This window comes from Pelobates fuscus, chromosome 3, assembly GCF_036172605.1.
Source record: "Pelobates fuscus isolate aPelFus1 chromosome 3, aPelFus1.pri, whole genome shotgun sequence".
Lineage (NCBI taxonomy): Eukaryota > Metazoa > Chordata > Amphibia > Anura > Pelobatidae > Pelobates > Pelobates fuscus.
This window is the reverse complement of record NC_086319.1, coordinates 44,640,969-44,655,548: the sequence shown is the minus strand read 5'-3', so window position 1 is coordinate 44,655,548 and position 14,580 is coordinate 44,640,969. Positions and strand designations below refer to the sequence as shown.

The following is a 14,580-nucleotide window of genomic DNA, read 5'->3' as shown; positions in this document are numbered from 1 at the left end:
ATTTATGTAGCGCCAACAAATTCAGCAGCGATGTACAATGGATACATCGGGCTTTCAGCCTCTCTTGAAATATATTATGCAAACTATACTCTAAATTCGTACTGCTTTGTTTTTAGTTTTTTTCCTAGCTTAGTTTTAGACTAAAACTAGACACAATATTGTAGGCAAACATATATTTTTTTTTATTTTATGCTGTTTTTTTCACATTGGTTGCTTACCTGGAACACAGCCCTTTCAGAGTTAATGTTCCAGAAAATGTGTATAGAATATCTACCATTAGAAGGACACACCAAGGCTGGGACATGTTTCAGGCATATTAACGCTCAAGGCATAGTAACAAACTTTGCTTAACCTGCATGCTGGAAGCTGTCCAGTTATTGCAAAAATGAATAAATATATTCTGCAAGATACAACTGTTGAAGGAAGAAGCACGCTTCTTGGTATTTGCATGATGAATGCTACAATGCATGCAAGCAGTTGTGGAACCATCGCTTGCCAAAATTCCGACCGTTGGAAAGCATTAAGCTCTAGCGTGCACATGTGTATAGAATGGCAGATGTACATACTGTGTGTTACTCTACAAACAATGGAAGAAATCGGATTGAGGGAACATTGGATTTAGAATGCCAATCATTTTCTTGCATTTTAATTCATAACTAAGTAGCTCATTAAAATTGATGGGTTCAGCCCCAGCCTCGAGTTACCCTAGAATCATTTTCAGTGTGTTTTCTGCTCATTATTCAGAGTTCACTTTTCTCTATAACCTGGATAGCTTTGAGAAATTAGATTACAGCTTTGATTAAAACAGGTCAGTCAGGTTTTTAGTCACCCCTCCACCATCAGCACCCCATTTTCCTTGGACTTCTTTTCTCTATAATGTAGAGGTTTCATCAAACGTCTAACACGTAACAGGCAAATTTATTAACATTTTAGCTTTTACTGTAGGCCGCCTGCATGCCTTCTGTGCCGGTGCACTGCCCAGGTGTCAGGTAGGAGCGGAGAGCTGTGCTGTGCTGCTCCCCACCTGCCTGTGTGTAGCCTGGCCTAGCTGTCTGACAGGAAGTGCTCAGTGAGAGAGCACTTCCTGTCAGACTGGGAATCGCAGCAGCGAGCTAGTAGGGGGGAGAGAATGACACACATGGAGGGGTGGAAGTTGGAATAACACACGGAGGGGTGGAAGTTGGAATAACACACATGGAGGGTCTGGGGATGAGACACAAAGTGGCTATGGGGGTTGGGAATTACACACAGAGGTGCTGGGGGGAGTTTGGAATGAAGCACTTGGAGGGTGGTAGGGAATGATACACATTGAGGGGCTGGGGGGGAAATGAGATGCATGGAGGGACTAGGGAGGAATGAGACACATGGGGTGGCGGGGAGGGGGGAAAAGCAGGGTAATTCTCTCACCTGAGCCCAGTGCTTTCTAGTTACATCTCTGAGTATATACATAGAACTTTTTGTAGCTGTAAGACAGCCCACCAGAGCGGTCGATCAAGCAGATGGAATTCTCACAGAGCATCATGGAAATTCTAGTGCTAGAACCTAAATGATCTACTTTTTGGGCACCCTGTCTTACACTGTCATATGAAAGAAATAGTTCCAATGGTCCATTGAAAGGGGTAACATTACACATGCAGATTAAATATGGGGTAAGAGGCAGAAATGTATAGAGCAAACACCATGTAAACAAACAAACAAACAGTCTCCATGCAGGGCCGGATTAACATAGGGGCTGATGGAGCTGCAGCTCCAGGCCCAGGCCCATGGAATAGGCCCATTTAAAAAAAAAAAAAATATATATATATATATATTTTTTTTATTTTTTTTTTACACACACACACTACTCTTAGGTTTGCCACCTGACTGGTATTTTACTGGCACAGCCGGTATTTGAGGTTGCCTGGCTGTGCCGGTATTGCAGTAATACCAGCAATACAAATGCATGTATTTTTCTCAGAGTAAATGAGAAAATAAATAGATTACTCTGCAATACCAGCACCGGCCAGTAGTGTCTCACTGTGTGTGGAGAGAGGCTGGGATAGGAAGTTACAGCATATCCCTGCCTCTCTCTACTACTCATTGATCCGTGGGGGAGCAGCAACACAGCACAGAGTCCAGACAGCAGCTCTACAGCTCAGGTAAGTGAGGGATGGGGGGAAAGGCAGCAGGGACACATGGGGACACTGAGACACTAGGGGACATGTGGGGACACTGAGACACTAGGGGACACAGACACTGGCAGACCTGGGAACACTGAGACACTTGGGGACACTGGAAAACATGGGGACACTGACACACTAGGGGACATATGGGGACACTAGGGGACACATGGTGACACAGACACCAGAGGACACTGAGACACTAGGACACAGACACTGGGAACACAGACACTGGGAGACATTGGAAAACATGGGGACGCTGGGACACATGGGGACGCTGGGACACATGGGGACGCTATGTCTCCCAGTGTCCCCATGTCCTCCAGCCAGTGTCCCTAGTGTGTGTCCTCAAGTCTCCCAGTGTCTGTGTCCCATGTCTCTCAATGTACCTAGTGACCCCATGTGTCCTCATGTCTATGTCCACAACTGTCCCCAAGTGTCTGTCACCGAGCCAGTGTCCCCTAGTCTCCCAGTATCTGTGTTCCCATGTCTCTGTGCCCCTAGTGTCTTAGTGTCCCCAAATGTTTCAGTGTCCCCATGTCTCCCAGTGTCTGTGTTCCTAGTGTCTCAGTGTGCCTAGTGTCCCCATGTCTCCCAATGTCCCAGTGTCCCCATGTCTATGTCCCAACTGTCCCCATGTCTCCCAGTGTCCCCAAGTGCCTGTCTCCCAGCCAGTGTTCCTTAGTCTCCCAGTGTTCCCTAGTCTCCCAGTGTTCCCTAGTCTCCCAGTATCTGTGTTCCCATGTCTCTGTGTCCCTAGTGTCTTAGTGTCCCCGAATGTTTCAGTGTCCCCATGTCTCCCAGTGTCTGTGTTCCTAGTGTCTCAGTGTGCCTAGTGTCCCCAAGTGTCTGTCTTCCAGCCAGTGTCCCCTAGTCTCCCAGTGTCCCCTAGTCTCCCAGTGTCCCCTAGTCTCCCAGTGTCCCCTAGTGTCCCCTAGTCTCCCAGTGTCCCCTAGTCTCCCAGTGTCTGTTTCCATATCTCTGCGTGCCTAGTGTCTTAGTGTCCCCAAATGTTTCAGTGTCCCCATGTCTACCAATGTCTGTGTCCCAAGTGTCTCAGTGTCCCCATTTCTCCCAGTTTCCCTAAATGTCTCCGTGTCTCCCAGTGTCCCCATGTTTCCCCGGTTCTCTCAGTGTCCCCGGGTCTCACTGTGTCCCCTGTATCCTAGTGACATGGGGACACACTGAGACATTGGGAGAAATGGGGACATAGACACTGGGAAACTAGGGGACTGGGCGACATGGGGACACTGACACTGTGATACATAGGGACACTGAGACACTGGGTGACTTGCGAGACTGAGAGACAGGGAGACACTGGGAGCAATCCATCTATACAGCAGAATAAAACTGTGAGTAGTTTGTTGGTGATTTTACAGAATTTTCTCTGATGTCACTCCTTGTGATTTTCATGTGATGTCACGCTTAACTATACTAATTAATTATACAAATGATTATGGCTGGTATATTTTTCCAAGAAAGGTGGCAACCTTAACTACTCTTCACATACTCTTGCTTAAAGGAGCACTATAGGGTCAGGAACACAATCATGTATTTCTGACCTTATTATGTTAAAACCACCACCCTGGCCTCTTCTTGCCTCCCTAAATATAATAAAATATTACTTGTATTCAAGTCTGCAGCTGCTGGCTCTGTCTGTGAACAGACTGTCTGCTGACATCATCAGAAATGGTGGTCTGAGCAAATTACAATACTTCCCCAATAGGATTGGCTGAGGCTGTCAACTAGGCAGATCAGGGGCAGAGCTAGCACAAGTCCAACATAGCCCTGGCCAATCAGCATCTCCTCATAAAGATACATTGAATCAATGCATCTCTATGAGGAAAGTTCAGTGTCTGCATGCAGAGGGTGGAGACACTGAATGGCAGTGCTGCACACTAGGCAGTACTGCCCCAGGAAGCACCTCTAGCAGTCATCTAAGGAGCGGCCAGTGGAGTTATTTTCTCTGAAAAGACAGTGTTTACTGCAAAAAGCTTGAATGGAATGATTCTACTTACCAGAACAAATACAATAAGCTGTAGTTGTTCTGGTGACTATAGTGTCCCTTTATGTTTGAAAGCTTGAGAGGGATGTATGGGAACAAAACTTGTGTGGACTGGCTGACAATAAAATTAGTTTAGGTAATGCAGACGTTGGTCTCTCTAACACTGTGGCATGTCCCCTTTATTCTACATTCACCTTTTCTCTGTCTCAGACTATATACCAGGAACTTCTGCCTGCTAGTAAGAAGGTAAGCAGACTAGTGGACCAGCGAGTGCTAGGGTACAGTCCTTAGAAAGCATGGAGTGAGCGCATGATTAGACACATTTATGTCAAGCTCATGGTGCTGCCTGCATAGTATGCCCTTAGTTGGACAGTCTGCAGGATTGGCGGGCAGCCTGACATGCATTCATGCCAGGCTGACCTTCCAATTCTTTGGACAAACATGCCCCCTTTCTGGGCATGTTCACCCCTTTTGGCAGGTCTGGTCACATGATTCGCGCCAGTGGCACACCCTTTTACCGCGCCCATTGATTTCCTGCTTCACTGGACACTGCTGTTAGGGGGTATGGATTTACTTATAAGATGAACGCATAAACTAGAGGGAGATTAGCATAGAGTATGTGTTTTCTTTTAGCTGCATCCTTTGAGTTTCCCTCCAGCACCATCTCCATCAGATACATGATGCTTGGGAGGTATGACTGTTTTAGTGTTTTTGGTCGATAAGATTCCGTAATTAGGCCCATCATAATTGTCAGCTCCAGGCCCACTGGGCTCTTAATCCGGCCCTGTCTCCATGGTTCTCGCTGATTAATCTATCTTTTAACTCAAACTGCTCTTTATTAACTAAGAACTGAAAAGCTGTATCTGGTGAGAGTCACAGGAACTCCTTCACCCTGACCTAGTTTCCTCCCTGTATGTCACTGACCAATGTTTAGTATTCCTCACCAGGCATTCATTTACTCATCAGAAAATAGGACATTTTCACATCTCCTCAACTTTGTATTTTATGCATTTTTTCCCACTGGATGAAGGCGGATATGAAGGTACAATTTGGCCCATGACCCAACAGCTTCCTCTCAGGCTAATACGGGCATCATGTAAGCTTGACACATCACGGCCAGTTAAACGAGGGTGAAATGGAAAAATATATAAACAAAACAATACTATGAAGTGGAATGTGTGAAAGCTTTCTGTTCTCCTCCTGTGGAGATTCTTTCTGTTGAGACAGGTGAGCTCATACAGAATTATTAACTAAAGTGAGAATTCAAAGTCAACTTAAGAGATTCTAAAATGTAAGACCAAAGTAGCTGAATGGAAAACAGAGCGGAATTTTTCCTGTTCGGCTAGTTTGACTTTAAAATTTAAATAAACACATTTAAAAAAATAAATAAAATGGGAATTACATTGGAATTCACCTTGAATCTTCACGTTAGTGATTACTCCTGGTAGTGTTTACAGAGCCAAGTTTATTTTCATACTGATATTTTTTAACGGAACTAAAGAGTGAATTTAGTGTGTAGGGATAAAAAAAAAAGAATACATTTTAATATGATGATTAAATATGAAGATAAAAAAAAAAAAAAAAAAGAAAGATACTCGCTTTATGTGGCAGATCTATAGCGGCAGCAATTTTTGCCAATTTTTATTGTTTATTTTTATTGTTGCACACAAATGTGTCAGAGGGTCTTCTTGGACCACACATTATGCAATTAGCATGTTGCTATGGTGATTTTCAGAATGTATCCCTTTTGTCACGATAAAGATTTTAGTTGTAGAACAGTCACAATGCAAGCTACACTGACTGCTCCTCATTGGTTGCCATTTTAATTGTGACTCTATAGGAATTTTATATCACTATGGCGGATACCACTAAAACCACCTGAAAGACTATGACACTCCCCTGGCCCTCTCTTTCTCCTCCCCTCCATAGGAGCCCAGCAAGCGCCTTTCTCTGCCTGTTCTCAACCCAGCTCTTGAGCCGGAGTAGCCTAAACGCGTCAGCTGGACTTATGTGTGGTTGCCCTGGAACTTCAGCTTGGCCACAAGTACCACGTTGTCCCAGTCAACATGCTTACTGGTTCTTGCCCCTTTCCCAGTATCCTATGAGAGCGAGCTTTGGAGGAGAGCTGCAATACTTTAGGAGGAACAATCGCTACCTATGAGCCAGAGAGCCCCCCTTTTCCAACCATTCAGAGACCCCGTTAAAGTACCGGCAAATACCTGTACCTGCCTGGAACTATTTTCGGCTTAGACCACGCTAAACTTTAACGGGGGTTGCGTTTCTCCAAACATCCAAGGATCAGTTATTTGGCTATCTGGGGATATAAGACTTGTGGGGGTTCACACTTGTTTTTCAAATGTATGAATTGTGCTACTGGAATAAAGGAATATCGAAGAGTGCGGACTGCTTTGTCCCTCCAGCTGTTGTCAGGCAGTGATGTGGGCAAGGAGCCACTTTCCCAGCACAGAAACCCTGAGAGGACCAGGATTTGATATCGACAGACATACAGACACACACTGTATTCACTCGATGGCAACAAACTGCTGGGTTGGCAACATGAAAATGACAGTCATTAAAAAATAATAAATAGCACATGGGGGGGGGGGGAAGGTGTGGATCTGTCAACACACAAGTCTTCGTGGATAAATCCATAAACCCAATTTTTCTGAAACAGGTTTTCATGTATTTAGAGCAGACATGTGTTCTTTATTAGATAGGAATTAGAATTTCTGCAAGCTGTAATATTGAGTATTTCACAGATCCCTTCTCATCAACGCCCAACCTTTCACAGCAGAAGATTCATTACTCATAATATTGTATTAAGATGCATTCTAAAGTCATCGAAGCATGCCAGGGCTGCAGCCTGATTTCTCTACACTGCGATGTGGGCCTGTCTGAGAAAACCAAAATAAACATTATGTGTTAAAATAAAGAGAAAAACGCTGGCCTTGGGTCTCCCACATGTACCACCCAGGGAGTGTGCTATTCTATAAACAGCTCAGGGCAGCCATCACTATCCTGGGCACTCCAGATGTGTCTGAAATATCATTCCCATGAAGCAGACCAAGCAATCACACGAAACGTAATTCTAAAATGCCTAAGATGCCCAAGACCGCCATCACTGCTATAGCTAGTAGTGGAGAAAGAAAACAAAATCCCCCAAAAACAGAAATTAAAAAACCCACAAAGAGTATGCACGTATAGGTGGTTGGCAGCTTAGCATTATATTTAATGGGAAATGTTATCAGTCCCGTAGCTCCACAACTAATTAGAAGTCCTTACAAATACAGCAATAAAGCCGCCAATATGCCGTGTAGATAATAAAGTCCAACTGATGGGGTAATTCACTAAGGTGTGAATTATGGAACATTCATTACGGGATAACACAGTTTAGGCCACAATAACCAGGCTTTAAATATAAACAAGTTAAGACATTTTTCCAATTTAGTATTTTTTGCCCTTCCTCTCTCTATTTGCTACAATTCAGTTGTGAAGAATTACATTGCCAGTTAAACAGAATTGATGCTTCAATATAAGCAATATATGCAAACAGGGGTTTGTGTCTTTGTAATTTGTAGAGTAGATTTTTTTTCCCCCTAGAATCATAATAATAATAATAATAATAAAAAAAAAAAAAACAACAACACACAAACAAGCAAACAATAAAATACAATAATTGTAACAATAGTGAATTATAAATAAGTGCTGGAATAGAGTCTAATTCGGTCTCAATGATAAACAACGTCTCTGTGTCCATGACAGATTACATTGTATCGCTGTCAGTTGATGCTCATTTTGTAGTTGATATCTGTGTACTAATGACATTGAAACACGAATAGAATTAATGAAGGCTAAGAAACAGATACACAAAGTTACTGTTAACAGTCTTCTAACAGTGAAAAAAACCCAAGGTAGAACAGAAACTACTTGTAGTGGGCTGAAGAGATAAGAATCGAACACGATCATATAAAACTATAGCTTCCACTAAAACAATTGTTGGAGTATGTAAAATGCCAGCTGACGTGGTAGGTTGCAGAGACACCTAGGGCTGGAGTCCAAAGGAGAACTCAATGACCATTACACTACCAGAGAGATGGGGAATATACCATGACCCTCAACCCTCTCCTTTTTAGGTTGTGTCCCGTCCCCTCTACCCATGAACAATCATCACACTACCTAATAGAGGGCCGTGCAGCACAGTTCTGTTCTCTAACACCCCTCTCCACAGTCACCTGGGGGCACCACCTCCTGCTCCTAAATGGCCTGCAGAGCACCACACATCTGAAATTTATTATTACAAAAGGTGGCTGCTTTTAAAATAACAAAACAAACAAAATCTTCCATATGGCCTGCTGCCCACCCTCTACCAATTGTAGAAATATGGTGTTAAAGTGGCCAACACACGAGACTTTGGTCCCCAAAGCCCCTGACCAGCAATGCCTATGGTAAACACCATTAGAAGATCAACGTAAAACACATTTATCCACAGTAAACACGTTTTAGCATTAAAAACGATTAGTTTATTATATTATATCTAATTAATTCCCAGTTGACACCCCGTAGGGTATATAATAAGATGTCTTGATGGGCATGTACTGCTGAGCAAAAATAAGGAAACAAATCTGGGCTTCTCACATAGATGTATTCACTAACTTGTGAATTATTGGGAATCCAAAGTAAAATGTCAAATTTTTACCTAAAGCGAAGTAGAAAAAATTCTCCAAATTACTTGTGTTCCCCATTCGTCTATTTTGATCCTTAAAAGGGACACTATAGTGAGTTCTGGTGAGTATAATAGCTCCCTTCATGCATTTTCATGTAAACACTGTCTTTTCAGAGTAAAGGCAGTGTTTACATTGCCCCTAGGGACACCTCCAAGTAGCCACTCCTTAGATGGCCACTGGAGGTGCTTCCTGGCTCAGTGCTGCACAGTAGGCAGTTCTGCCATTCATCATCCCCACGCTCTGCATGGGGATGCTGAATTTTCCTCATAGACATGCATTGATTCAATGCATCTCTAGGAGGAGGTGCTGGTCGGCCAAAACTGTTTGGCACCGCCCCCTTTCCCCATGGCAAAGCATTGGATTGGTTAAAAATCTGCAATTTTGATGATGTTACCAAAGGGGCGGGACCAGCATCGGCAGACCCGTGGAGAGCTGGAAATAAGATAGTTAACCCATTCTGAGGGGGCTTAGAGGGGGGCAAGCCACCTAAATGGTGGGTTTTCACTATAGGGTCAGGAATACATGTTTGTGTTCCTGACCCTATTGCGTTCCTTTAAGGTTTCCAATGCAAACAATTCACCCTTTAACCCCTTAAGACCGCAGCCAAATGTACAAGTTGTGATCCAAAAAAAACGTAAACAAAACCTGGCATTTGCGCTACATGTCTGTCCAACCGTAATTCACCTCTTTCATATTAAATGCACCCACACTTATTATATATTCATTTTATTCAGGGGAAACAGGGCTTTCGTTTAACATCAAATATTTAGGTATGGAACATAATTTAATATGAAAAAAATATTACAAAAATGAGAGAAAATAAGATTTTTTAAAAATTTTTTAGTTCTACGTGACATTCTAACTGTGAATGTCATAATACTGTTTGCTTTTACTGCAATATAATACACATATTTGTATTCAGCGATGTCTCACGTGTAAAACAGTACCCCCTATGTACAGGTTTTATGGTGTTTTGGGAAGTCACAGGGTCAAATATAGCATGTTACATATTTCAGTTTTTTCACATTGAAATTCGCCAGATTGGTTACGTGCCTTTGAGACCATATGGTAGCCCAGAAATAAGAATTACCCCCATGATGGCATACCATTTGCAAAAGTAGACAACCCAAGGTATTGCAAATGGAGTATGTCCAGTCTTTTTTAGTAGCCACTTGGTCACAAACACTGGCCAAAGTTAGTGTTAATATTTGAAAATGCAAAAAACTAATTTGAATGCAAATTTTGGCCAGTGTTTGTGACTAAGTGGCTATTAAAAAAAAAAACCATACCCTATTTGCAATACCCTGGGTTGTCTACTATTGCAAATGGTATGCCATCATGGAGATAATTTTCATTCCTGGGCTACCATACGGTCTCAAAGGCAACCTGGCGAATTTTAATGTGAAAAAACTGAAACGCAAACCTTATATTTGACTCTGTAACTTTTGAAAACACCATAAAACCTGTACATGAGGGGTACTGTTATACTCAGGAGACTTCGCTGAACACAAATATTAGTGTTTCAAAACAGTAAAACGTATCACAACAATTATATCGTCAGTGTAAGTGCCATTTGTGTGTGAAAAATGCAAAAAATGTCATTGTCACTGACGATATCGTCGTTGTAATATATTTTACTGTTTTGAAACACTAATATTTGTGTTCAGCGAAGTCTTCCGAGTAAAACAGTACCCCCCATGCACAGGTTTTATGGTGTCTTGGAAAGTTACAGGGTTAAATATAGTGCTAGCAAATTAAATTCCCTATAGTTTCAACATGGGTTGTCAGGCAGGTCCCGCTAATTGTAATTAATAAAATGACCTAATTATGTAAAATTATTACATAAATATATGCGTAGAATTATTATATATATATATAGAGATATATATATATATATATATATGTGTGCATATATATGTATATAATTTTTTTTATTATTTTTATTTATATATAGGTATATATTTAGTGATATATACGTATATACTTATGTATATAGATATATATTATTTCGTTCTACATGTATTTTGATATCAATATATATATATTAATTTTAAAATACAGTTAGAACGAAATTTCGCATGTTTATATATTTTTTATCTATTTATTTTGTATTATTATTTTTTTTAACGTATTTATATATTTATTTATTTTTTATAATTTATATATTATATATTATTTTTTATTTATGTGTATATGTGTATATATATATACACAATAAATATATATATGATCTAAGTATATATAATCTTATTTTTACACTGTTTTAACGGATTTTATTTGAATTTCAGACAGCAGGGGGAGTACCTGTCATTACAGGCACTCCCCCTGCTGGCATTGACATGGACGGCTATGCCGTCCATGTGATCGCGGGGTCCTCGCGATCACATGGCCCTGGGGGGCCGAAGAGGACGGAGGGGGACTCCCTGGGCTCCCAGGTAAGTCCCCCATACCGCGATCGCCGGCGTGGGATCGCCGGCGACCGGGTAAGTACATAAGACCGCAGGACGTTCTATGCCGCCCTGCGGATTTTAGAGCCATCTAAATAAGGACGGCATAGAACGTCCTGCGGTCTTAAGGGGTTAACCCCTTAAGGACACATGACATGTGTGACAGGTCATGATTCCCTTTTATTCCAGAAGTTTGGTCCTGAAGGGGTTAATGAACAACCCGGAGTGTCAGCAATCCAATCAATCACTCCGGTGAAAGAAGGGACCATAAAAGCAGCTCATATTGTGCAAACGCTTACATTTTATCTGGAAAATGAACGGGTCGATCACTTTTCTATTGTGACACAAACTCTGCTACTTGTTTCCATCATATTATACACGAGTCATAGAAACTAATTGCGTCAGAATAAGTCAATTCTTTCAGGCTGCAATGAGGCTTATTCCCTACACATGAAATCTATTGAATTGAAAACCCAATCACAAATGTGAGTCCAAAAGTTACATTGGGGGAAAAAAAAAAAAATCCCCAACTTTGAAAATTTTTTGCCTAAATTTGACAATTAAAGTGACACTTTAGTTACAAGGACAACTACAGTTGATTGTAGTTGTTCTGATGAGTATAGACCGTCCCTGCAGGAATTTTCATACATTACAACCTAGGTATACCTCCACTGGGCACTGCCGTCCAGCGTCTCCACCCTCTGCATGGAGACACTGAACTTTCCTCATAGAGACGCAGTTTAGCCTGGCTGCCATTTTTCCCGTCCCCAAACCTTTTAACAATCTCAGCCAATCCATAGGGAAAGCATTGGATTAACTGAGATAATCAATTCTGAAGATGTTGGCCAAAGAGGCATATCAGGGACGAGGCCAGCACAGCACTGGGAATAAGGCAAGTTTTAACCCATTCTAAAAAGGGGTGGTTAACACTAAAAGGTCAGGAATACAGGTTTGTGTTCTTTTAAATTTTCAATTCAGTACAATTTGGTGTTTAGTTAATATCCCCCCTATAGGACAATAGCCATCAGTTGACCTATAAATAATAGATCATTGAGTTTCCACGGAACTAACACCACTTCAAATAACCATCCTGAACAATTCAAGGGACAGCTAAACAGAGTCAGAGGTTACATGATCAGTCAAAACAAAATCTGTCTGGACACCACTTCACTCAACACTGCCACTTGTCAGGAAGTTCAAAAATCAACAGGATGGCCACATTTTCTATATATCCATTGTCTGAGTCAGGATCACTCAACCAAAGTAAGAAGAAGGTGTGTAGGTCTAATCATACCCTGTATACAAAAAACATTCAGGTATATTCTATTGGAGAACATCGTGTGACATTTTTCAGATGACTGAAAGTCTATTGCACTTACACCCCACAAAAGCAACAGTACACACCTTGAGACAGATGATAAATCGATTGGACATGACTGTAGACTAGCAACCCCAGACATTTGTTATCAAAGAGGTTAATATTTAATGACCACAACAGGAAATGTATTAGGGATAATCACTCCCAATACACAATCACAGAAATCAAACACAGGTTTCCTTGGACACATTATTGCTTCCTGCAGATGGTCAGGACTTGAAAACTGCTGCCCTGCCCAGAATTCATCTGCTGCAGGATTCCTCTTATAACAAGCTGATTTATAACCTGCAGCTTTGAGGGACAGAGATTTCATGTACAGCTCATCAACATGCTAACATTTTTCCAGAAAAAAAAAAAAACTTGGGGTATCTAGCAATCCCAGCTCAGTACTTCTCAGACAGAACCAGCAATCAGACAACCTGCTAAACAGGCTGATCTCCTGACTGCAATAAATGATTAGAATGCTGGGCTGTGATACATAGTTATCCTCTCCTTGTGGAACAAGGGATCATTAAATAAAATATCAGAGGCACCATCTGTTAGAACAGCTCCCCATGTTTAGTTATTTTACATTTCCCCTGCAAACAGGATTCTATTCACCTGTAAAGCTGTTTAATAAATCCATTCATTAAGCCCTATTTTTTGTGATTGATTTAAAACAAAAAATGGAAAAAAAAGCTTATATTTTAAATCAGTAATAGCAATCACAGGTAACAGCTGAATACAGACATATCCATCATTGTACAGTGCTATGGAATCTGATGGCGCTATATAAATAATAAAATAACAATACAATACTGTCTAGCAGGTAAACACATGGGTTAATGCACACACAGCCCCACAGTGAGCACAGCAATAGGAACCTGATCTCCAGCCCAGGATCCCACACTTACCAGGGAAGAGAAGAGATCGCTGGCCTGTGTCTGTCTGAGCCTGGGTGGGAGGCAGCTTCTAGGCTGTGTCTGAAATGCTAGTGGTAGGAGGAGACTGGGAATACAGTGTAGCAGAAAGAAATCATTTGTAAATGAAGAGGTGGAGAGAGAGGACTGCCACATACTCTTCATTCCAACCTTCACAAATGACATCACTCAGTGCAAGCGTCCTACTCACTATTTAACCCCTTCTAGCACTACCAGGGGCATCACTAAAGTTGGAAAATAATTCAAAGTGAAATTTTACATTTTAGGCCACAATAGGGAAATTAAAATGTTCTCCAATGCAGCTAATTACAGCTCTGCTCCTTTAACATAAAATGTGAATTCACACTGAATTTCCAGCAATTCATTGTTTATTGAATAATCCAGTAGTCCCAGATCAGGTAAGGATGTAGGTATATGGGATTAGAATCTAATGTAAGTGGTTGCCTGGGCAACAGAACCTTGTGTTACATTCCTTCTGGTTTCCCAGGTGACCACTTACATTAGATCCTAATCCCACATGGTTAGTAAGAGCACATATTGTTATTTTATTATTTATATAGCGCCAGCAAATTCCATAGCGCTGTACATAGGAGATGTAAACAGTGCATAGCAATAAATCATGAAAACACGTTTCAATACTTGGATCTGGATGGATAAGTTAGAAATAGTGTTATTCATTAATATGTGAATTATTAGACAATGAAACTGAATTTGAAATTTTAGCAAAAAATAGTAGCCTTCCTGAAAACAGATGACTTGGATAATTTTTCCGGGGTGGATATTTTGAAGTAAATTAAAATTTTACTGAAGTTTTTTTTCACTAAACTCCGAAATGTAATAAATTAAGAAATGAATTGAAAAAGTGTGCCAAAAAAAAAACTGATTTAAAAAAATTCTTCAACTCCACTGTAGTCACAGCATATGCACATTAACCTAAATTTTGAAAT

The 14,580-nt window shown here is 41.2% G+C and overlaps 1 protein-coding gene across 1 annotated transcript in view; it reads right to left on the bottom strand.

Moving 5' to 3' along the window:
• CSRP2 (cysteine and glycine rich protein 2) overlaps positions 1-13,730 on the bottom strand; it is a 36,983-nt gene extending 23,253 nt beyond the window's left edge. The window contains exon 1 of the mRNA XM_063446982.1: positions 13,607-13,730. The gene's annotated coding sequence lies outside the window, so the exon portion shown is untranslated. The remainder of the gene's footprint in view (positions 1-13,606) is intronic.
• Between the last annotated feature and the right edge of the window lie 850 nt (positions 13,731-14,580).